This window comes from Charadrius vociferus, unplaced genomic scaffold, assembly GCF_000708025.1.
Source record: "Charadrius vociferus isolate BGI_N301 unplaced genomic scaffold, ASM70802v2 scaffold167, whole genome shotgun sequence".
Lineage (NCBI taxonomy): Eukaryota > Metazoa > Chordata > Aves > Charadriiformes > Charadriidae > Charadrius > Charadrius vociferus.
In genome coordinates, this window is record NW_009649460.1 from 2,259,703 (window position 1) to 2,269,368 (window position 9,666).

At 41.5% G+C, this 9,666-nt stretch overlaps 1 protein-coding gene across 1 annotated transcript in view; it reads right to left on the reverse strand.

The window, feature by feature from the left end:
* Positions 1-9,666, reverse strand: part of RAB2A (RAB2A, member RAS oncogene family) — a gene marked incomplete at its 5' end in the record, with an annotated part of 22,878 nt that overhangs the window by 7,160 nt on the left and 6,052 nt on the right. The window lies entirely within an intron of this gene.

Here is a 9,666-nt window from a genome sequence, read left to right on the forward strand (position 1 = left end):
CCCCCCCCCAAACACCCCACAACACAAAACCTCAAACACCAAACAGTACAGATGCTGCATTTAAGATAAATTAATCCTAAAAATACTGAACACAGAGTTAAATCAACTTTGACACCCATTTTATCACACAAAGTAAACAAGTAATGTAGGTTTACTACCTCTGAGACAAAACCAGGAAGAATGAATTCTGTAACTGGTAAAAACAAGGCAGGAGGTGAGGGAATAAGTTCCTGATACCTCTGTCTTATGGAAGTTGTATGCAGGAGTAATAATAAACTAGGCACCAGAATGCAAGTTATAGAACAGCTACATTTAGTTTTCACTTGGTAGATGTCAATAACATCACTTCTCTTTCTCAGAAAGCTAATGCCACGACACGTATTTCAGGACTTCGCTACAAGCTGAGCGTAACAGGAGAAACTTGTAAATGGATCACTGACACTTTTCAAAACTCAGATCTTCCAAGTTCACCTTTGCTTAAAATCAGAACAGCAGAGGTTCTGCGCTGCCAGCTCATGTAACATGCTGCCCTCTGGTGGCAATATTAAACTTAAATTTAGTGCTTTGAAATACAAATTAGGCAGTCATTATTTCTGGATGCTTCCTTGCAATTAAAACAGAATGCTTAAAGGTTAAATATCTTATGAATTCTAAAGCATGACGCTCACCTCTGTGGTCAGCCAACACCTAGCATGTCCTCCTCCTTCCCAATTTCCTATCTTATCTTTATACAGTAAGATACAATATAGTTAAGATTACGCTAGCATTAAAGAATGCCTTTAAAAACAGTAACAACATGGACCACAAATGGATTTACCCCTAGAGCGTTCACCGTCCCAGTGTATAAGCAGTGCTGGATGGCCACTTAATAGAGTGAGATCCCAAAGCTCTGAGCAGCTGTTTCATGCACAGTAAGACAATACTTTCCACAACTAAATGATCCTTCAGAAAGAAACCTAGGACACTGACCAGGCTACAGAAGGGTTAATTATCAAGCAGTAGGAACATGTGATATAATGAACCTGTACCCCAAAAAGCACCCCAACACATTTGTAGCCTTATATTTGAAGAAAAGGTGCACAGGCACATAACAGAACTTGACAGCAATTTGTTGATATGTACCAATTGAAGTACAATCTTTCGGACAAATTTACTGAGAAGATGCACTCTACTAGAGCTCCAAGTGTCTTGAGAAGTGCTGCAGTTGCTGCTGAACAAAGGACAGAGCACCTCATGAAAAAAGATAAAACCCCAGAACTAAGGATCCATCCCTCCAGCAGAATCTACAGCTCAGCAGGCAGCCATATCATACTTTTCATGCTCTTCTATAAAGCCTGAAACCCTTGATTAACTAAGACTTTTAATTCTGATTATGTCTTGGGATGCCCAGAAGTGTCAAGAACTGTGGCAGAGCCAGTGTTCCTTACTGTGCAGTTGGGGCACAGTCCAAGGATTTGCCGCAAGGAGGTAAAAGCTGTGCATCTTCACTGAAGCCAGGTATCCTGCCCCTTCTCTCTCACACAGCTGAACTGACATGAGCTTCACATCTCTTATTTTCTCATGGAAGAAACTGGCTAAAGTGCCAGCTTCATACAGCTGAGAGGTCACAGAACTAAGATTTCAAAGAACTTGAAGGAATACTGGTTTTGATAAAAGTTAGGATAAACCTAATGTTTTGGGGTTGTTTGGGTTTTTTTGTTTGTTTGTTTTTTTTTTTTTAATTCTCATGAACTAGAAATCCTGCTCTTCTGCAAGTTCTACTCAGATTACATCTTGTGTGTCACTTAACGTTACTATGAAAGCTATTAATATCCTAAGATTTTCAAGGTTTATGAACTAAACCCCTGCTAACTATATTACCAAGTCAAACTACTGTTTGTTTACCAGCAACTACTCAGCTTAGAATCTCATCTGCCATGAGACTTTCATTTTTACCCTTCAGAATATTACAAAGGCCATCTTCCTTTAACTTACTAAACAACTTCTAAACTTCTTAACAACTTACTAAAACCAACTCCTGCACGAGTACAACTCAAGTTGAGTTCAGCTTCTGAACAGTGATGGTGTCTAGTGCTAGTTTGACCAGTATCCAGACAACTCTCTTGCTTAAGGTTGATCACATTAATCGTTACTAAAAGTAGCAGTCTGGAGTGTAAGAAGAATGCACAAAGTTATTCCGGCTTCCCAAATACAGCTAGGTATCTTTACTTCTTGAGAATCAATGCATGTAAATGGATTCCAAAGAATGATATTCCAGGGACACAAAGATAAGTGTGTGTGCTGTAGGAGACTGCATGGCCACCCTGAGTTTATACAGGTGATTCTATTCAGCCTCTATAAGTGTTAGACACTGCCCAAGCGGAAAGCACTCAGTAAGCTCTCAACTGCATGTTTCAGGTAAGACTACAATTAACAGTCATATCCTGTTGTTGAATTACCAATGAAAAAACACATGTGATAAAATTGTTAATGTCTCTTATGTGTAGTTTTAATGCAAGCTGGGAAAATAACTGATGTTATGACTAAAACAAGTGCAAATATGCCTGAGGTTTGGACCTCAGACTTAGGCATATACAAGTGAAACGCCTACTGATAGGCATCACAGTGCTTTCTTAGAAAAAAAAAAACAACTCACCAACAACATACGCGACACTGAATTCTGCACACAGTACTTCAGAGCGTACATGCCCCATCCACAGTTCAAGAAAGCAGAACAGATATGATAACCACAATTCTAAAAGTTAACACTAGATTCCTTTGACCATAAATTAAAAACAAGTTCAATGTTTCAGGTCAAATTTAACTATGCGCTCTACTGGGAGAAATCCAAAAGCCATGCTCAGAGTGTACATCACTGAAGATCTCCAAAACTAGTCAAGATTTCTTTCTTTTTCTTCTAAACAGAATTGTTAAGAAAGAAATGCGCTAGTGATACAGCTTAGAAATCACTGAGGAAAAAAGCACAAAAATTCCATTATGTTTTGATAGCTGGCTAGCTTCATAGCTGAGACACAGGCTAAAAGGAAATTAACAACCCCCTTGTTTAAATAAAAATGATACCGCTGAAGAGACAAGTATAACTGGCCTTGCACCACAGTCAAATTATATCTCCTGTGCTTAACCTCCCCCCCAATAATCCTGCTATCCTCCCAATGATTCAGAAACTAATCATCTAATCCCATCCCATATCAAACAACAATTTAAGTCTGTGACCGCACTGAATTCTTAGAAGCGTCCACAGAAACGACAAAGAAAGAGCGTACATCTACTTCCCACTCCCAACTACCAATTACCTATTGTGCAAACAGGGTACAAACATTCCCTAACAGCCTTGCACAAGGTAAGCAGCTAACAGGATATTCTCCACTGCTAAACATTTCTAGCCAAGATGTAGGTTACGAGACAATCCTAAAGAACACAATGAACATTTTTAAACTGTCTTAAGACCCAAGCACTGAAGAGGTCAACGCACTGCTACAGTTACAGATTGACTAAGGCATTGCACAGTGGTGGAAATTGGGTTTAAGCAAGGGAAACAGCTGAAATACCATTAACAACAGAAGTTGATTTGTTCATATAAAGAATCACAGAATGGTCAGGGTTGAAAGGGACCTCTGGAGATCATCTAAGTCCAACCCCCCTGCCAGAGCAGGGTCACCTACAGCAGGTTGCACAGGATGGGATCCGGGTGAGTTCTGAATGTCTCCAATGTGGGAGACTCCACAACCTCTCTGGGCAGCCTGTTCCAGTGCTCTGCCACACTCAGAGTAAAGAAGTTCCTCCTCATGTTTAGATGGAACTTCCTACATTCAAGTTTGTGCCTGTTACCGCTTGTCCTAACACTGGGCACCACTGAAAAAAAAGACTGTTCCCATCCCCCTGGCACCCTCCCTTTAAGTATTAGTAAGATCCCTCCTCAGTCTTCTTTTCTCCAGACTAAAAAGACTCAAGTCCCTCAGCCTTTCCTCTTAAGTCCCCTAATCATCTTTGTAGACCTTTGCTGTACTCTCTTCAGCAAATCCCTGTCTTTCTTGAACTGGGGAGCCCAGAACTGGACACAGTACTCCAGATGCGGCCTCACCAGGGCAGAGTAGAGGGGGAGGATGACCTCCCTCGGCCTGCTGGCCACACTCTTCTTGATGCGCCCCAGGATGCCATTGGCCTCCTTGGCCACCAGGGCACATTGCTGGCTCATGGTCATCCTGTTGTCCACCAGGACTCCCAGGTCCCTTTCCACAGAGCTGCTCTCCAGGAGGTCAACCCCCAACCTGTACTGATGCATGGGGTTATTCCTCAACTTCATTGGGTTCAACACCAGCCTGTCCAGGTCTCGCTGAGTGGCAGCACAGCCTTCTGGTGTGTCAACCACCCCTCCCAGTTTTGTGTCATGAGTGTGTCATCAGCAAACTTGCTATCCCCTTCATCCAGGTCATTGATGAATATATCGAACAGGACTAGACCCAGTACCAGGTGACCCACAGGGAACACCACTTATTACTGACCTCCAGCTAGACTCTACACCACTAACCACAACCCTCTGAGCTCTATCTGTCAGCCACTGTCCATTCATCTAACCCACACTTCCTAAGCTTGCCTGTGAGGATGACGTGGGAGACGGTGTCAAAAGCCTTGCTGAAGTCAAGGTTGACAACACCCACTGCCATTAGCTTGCAAACATCTACAACAGCCATTTATGATGCAAGGTAAGATAAAGTTGGGTCAGAAACAATGTCAAACATCAAAACGAAGTCTACAGGCTTGTCTTGTCACTCTTGATGCAGAGAAACATGTATTTTCAAGAGAAAAAAATCCGTTAGGAAAAAAAAGTCTCCTCTGGCCATATAACTGCTTCTGGTACAACACAGGAGAGACTCACCCATGGGCTGCTGTGTTTCAGTATTACATCTGCATGAAACGCAGGTAGTCTGTACACTGAGTGGCTGCGACCAGGACCGCAAGACTTTGACGACTATCCGCTTGCACTTTGCCATGCGGATCTGCCTGTTAATTTAGGTAGCACCACCAGTTTGTACTGCCACATCGCCCCTCCTGAATTCCCCAGTGATGAGAACTTGGTATTCAGCGTGCAAGAGCCACGCAGTTACTAGCCCTGCTGCAGCAGGGCCAGCTGTTCGTCTGGACATAGACTAGAGACAATATCACGTTAAACACATACCAGATCTTGAACCAGATGCTGTAGAAATGCTCACATGGTAAGCAGCCTAAGCGTCCCAAGATAATAGGACAAACTTGATAGCATAGAAGGCAATGTCCCTACCAAAGTAGCTGTTCAGAAAATGTGGAATGTGGTTAGATAATCCACTAACTGTGTGGGACTGAGACCAATACACTAACATGTATAGCTAAAAGTGTTTCAAGAATAATTAAAATGGTTAAAAAGCACTTGCTGTAGAGTTTCTTTACGCCTGCAGGTCACAAGCTGTACAGTGGTGAGACTTACTCATGTCAACCAGGGGATATGTAAGAATTAATCCATCTTCTATAAACTAAAGACTTGCAAATACGGTGTGAGCAGTTCAGGAAAAGAAAATATTTAAGATTGCTGCAGCCTTGCTTTTTCACAAAGCAGAGCCATTTAATTCAGAACACTTCTGAAATTTTATTTTTTTCCATGAATTACCTCAGAAGATTTTTAGAACTGCCTAGGAAGCTTCCCTTACTACCTCAGAAATTACTGAGAGAAGCAGCCCATCCTAAAGAACTAAAGCAGATAAGTTTACCCCATTTTCTACTCTAAAAACATGCATTAAAACATTTCTGTTAAAATAAATAAAGTTCTGGGGACCAGTGTTTCAAGGAACCATCTATGTTTATGAGACAGACTGCTTTCACGTGCTGAGGTAGGCTACAGAGGACTACAGGATTGAAGCGATTTGAGGAAGGGCTTCCATAAACAATCCAAGATGGTTATTTCTAAACCCTTAACACTCTTGATTCTTTTGCCATGAGTATTTCTGTCTCAGATTCATAAAGCAAAGTTTGAAAACCAGCTCTGAAATGAGAAAAAAAAACCAAAAACACTTAAACTGCAAAACATGTTTGGACAGGAAAAATAGATTACAGAATGGTTTGGGTTGGAAGGGACCTTTAAAGGTTATATAGTCCAACCCCCCTGCAATGAGCAGGGACATCTTCAACTAGATCAGGATGCTCAGCACCCCATCCAATCTGACCTGGAATGTTTCCAGGGATGAGGCATCTACCACTTCTCTGGGCAACCTCTGCCAGTGTTTCACCACCCTCATCATAAAAAATTTCTTCCCTATATCTAGTCTAAATCTTCCCTCTTTTAGTTTAAAACCATTACCCCTTGTCCTATCACAGCAGGGCCTATTAAAAAGTTTGTCCCCATCTTTCCTGTAAGCCCCCTTTAAGTACTGAAAGGCTGCAATAAGGTCTCCCTGGAGCCTTCTCTTCTCCATGCTGAACAGACCCAACTCTCTCAGCCTGTCCTCATAGCAGAGGTGTTCCATCCCTCTGATCACATTCGTGGCCTTCCTCTGGAGCTGCTCCAACAGGTCCATGTCTTTCCTGGGCTGAGGACCCAGAGCTGGACATGGTACTCCAGGTGGGGTCTCACCAGAGCAGAGTAAAGGGGCAAAATCACCTCCCTCGACCTGCTGGCCATGTTTCTTTTGATGCAGCCCAGGATACAGTTGGCTTTCTGGGCTGTGAACGCACAGGGCCTGCTCATGTCCACCAGTTCCCCCAGGTCCTTCTTGGCAGAGCTACTCTCAATCCCTTCATCCCCCAGCCTGTGTTGATACTGGGGGTTGCCCTGATTCAAGTCCAGGACCCAGCACTTGGCCTTGTTGAACCTCATAAGGTTCACATGGGCCCACTTCTCAAGCCTGTCCGGGTCCTTTTGGACAGCATCCCTTCCCTCAGGTGTCAACCGTACCACTCAGCTGGGTGTCATTGACAAACTTGTTGAGGGTACACTCGATCCCACTGTCTATGTCAATGAAGATATGAAACAGTATTGGTCCCAACACAGACGCCTGCATTCTTAGGATATTCTTCCTGATTTGACATTGGACACATACCTCAACGTTTGATCTAACTTTCTCTTAAATGGGTCGAAGGATAGTTTAAGCCCTATTACTGGGTACTGTGTAGCTTCCTCATTGTCACTTTTCTTGGAAATCATACTTACATTACTTCCTTTGATCCCCAGAAATACATTTCCATGACTACTTTGTTTTGTATAGCAACCACTAAGCAACACAACACAGGCACAAATTCAGCAGGCTAAGGCTTTGTTAGTGAACTACACAATCTCACTATGATAAAATCCCTCTTTTGGGAAAGAGGAAACACGACATCAGTTGTTACCTGGGAATGTTGTAACCTGTTATATCTATGCATTTCCATATGCACACATGCATGTGCCTTACAGTAACAGTGTCCTTCACCAAAGCACCCTTTTTGAAGAATATTTCCTATTGATGGGTAAGAAGGACAGGAGGCTGATAACTGAATTAAAAATTAATCTTAAATGTTAGTTTTATCATTCTATAAGACTTTGTTAGATACAGAGTTAAGAAAAGAACAGAGGCCTAATAGTTGCAGATAATTCCTAAATATTTCTGAAGCTGTATCCATGTAAACTTTTGTTTGCATAAGTCCTTGCTGCTAGTCAGAATCTACATCTATCATCTTGCTCTGGAGCTATATCCTTCTCTCAAGTAAAATCACCTGCTCTTTCAAGACTACTGATGCTGTATCTTATACAGACATTTGATTTTAAAGATTTCTACAGGTATCCTGACACTACACAACTAGTGCATGATACACTATAGTCACCAGTGATTTATCAGCATGGATTAAAAATGCTGTTGAATAATTAAGGGGATATTCTTTCCACCCCAAACCCCATAGCTTTTTTCCCCCCTCATCCCTCAATAACCTCCATACAATTAAAGAGAGCCCCTCTGACCCCAGTAGTTCTACCTAAAAAGTCTAGTAATTTTAGAAAAGATGAGCATTCCAAGACTCAAACTAAATGCATAAAAAGTATTTTGACAATTTATCTGAACCTAAGCAAGTAGAAGAAAGCTCCCGCTTCAACACTTTTAACTCAAATGCATGTGAAAACACCTAATATAATAACCCAGATGCAAATTCAGAGACTTACAGTGTCCAGCTCTTTACATCCAGTGTATTTCCATAAATGCAGAAATTCAACAGTATTACTTCCTTAGCCCTTAGTTTCCCAAAGAAGCCAGTAAAAATGTTCTCCATTGCCACCAAATAAGATAACATTTGTAGACACAGGGCCACAGACTACTTCTGCTTAAAATGTAATCTAATTTTAGCTGAATTACTTCAAATCTTGTTCTTCCTGTTTAGTTTCTGTGTCTTCAGGCACTCACAAAACTATTTCTTCCAAGTCCTTAAGTCAAGCACTAAAGGCTTGCTAGATTTACCCTCGTTTTACATACTTGTTCTTTCTTCAAATGTTGCCCATTCCACATGATTTCTTTCCTTGTTCTCGCATTTTTTTTGGTACTGGACAGTCCAGAATCAGCATTAAAATGAAAACAGTCTCTCCTTTTGTCCACAAAGTTTTATCTTTCACCTACCATGACTACTATTTCTCCTTATTTTTACTGGCTCAAAGATTAAGATTTTGCTTCTTCAGCTGTAACTATTCTGGATCCTGCCACTTCTTTTAGTGTTGACTGAGAATAACCTTAAGGAATGCATTTCATTTTCACTAAAAAGGATTACATCCTGAAGCTTTTTCATCAGAATTAAAAAGCTAGTACATACACACATCACTCACCCCTATCATCAGGAGAGGATTCTTTTTGAACTTTTTTGACAAAGAAGTTTATGCTCATTTTCCTCCTGATAATCAGAGATGTATTAGGTACTGGACAACTCATTCACTAGTGCATATTTTTTGACATGGAGAGAGGTGCTAATGTTAGAATCAGGTAGTAACAAACCAGAATGAAGTCACTGAAAGCTGTTTGTTACTCTAACTATAGCTTTTCAAAAAATACTAAATATTTCAAAACTAGAAAGCATTACCACTAAAAGAACACCTCATCAGTTGTCCACCATCCTGCATTTAGGACAATTGTGGAAAAGAGTAAGGGCAGATGACATAGTGTGAGTAGCTGAACTGCATCATGCTATTATAAAAAAGGTTAGTAAGTGGGGATGTATGAACAGAGTATGGGCCTGAAAGACACGTGAAGCAATCTTTCTACTTTACACAGCACTAACATCTCAGCTGAAGCTCTTTGTCCACCACTGTACTGCATCTGGCTAGGATGGAGTTAGCTTTCTTTACAGCAGCCTGTATGGTGCCGTGATTTGGATTTGTGTCTAAAACAGTGCTGATAACATACCAATGTTTTAGCTACTGCTGAGCAGTGCTTACACAGTGTCAAGGTTTTCTCTTTCTTACTCTGCCCCCGACAGCGATTAGGCTTTGGGTAGGCAAAATATGGTGGGCAGGGGGTTGGGGTGGACACAGCCAGGACAGCGGAACAGAACTGGCTTAAGGGATATTTCATATTATACAACAACATGCTCAACAATAAAAACTAAAGGGTAGTCTTTCCAAAGTAGCTGTTGCTAGAAGACTGGCTGGGAATCAATCTGCTTTTGGGAAGTTGTGACTGCCTTTCC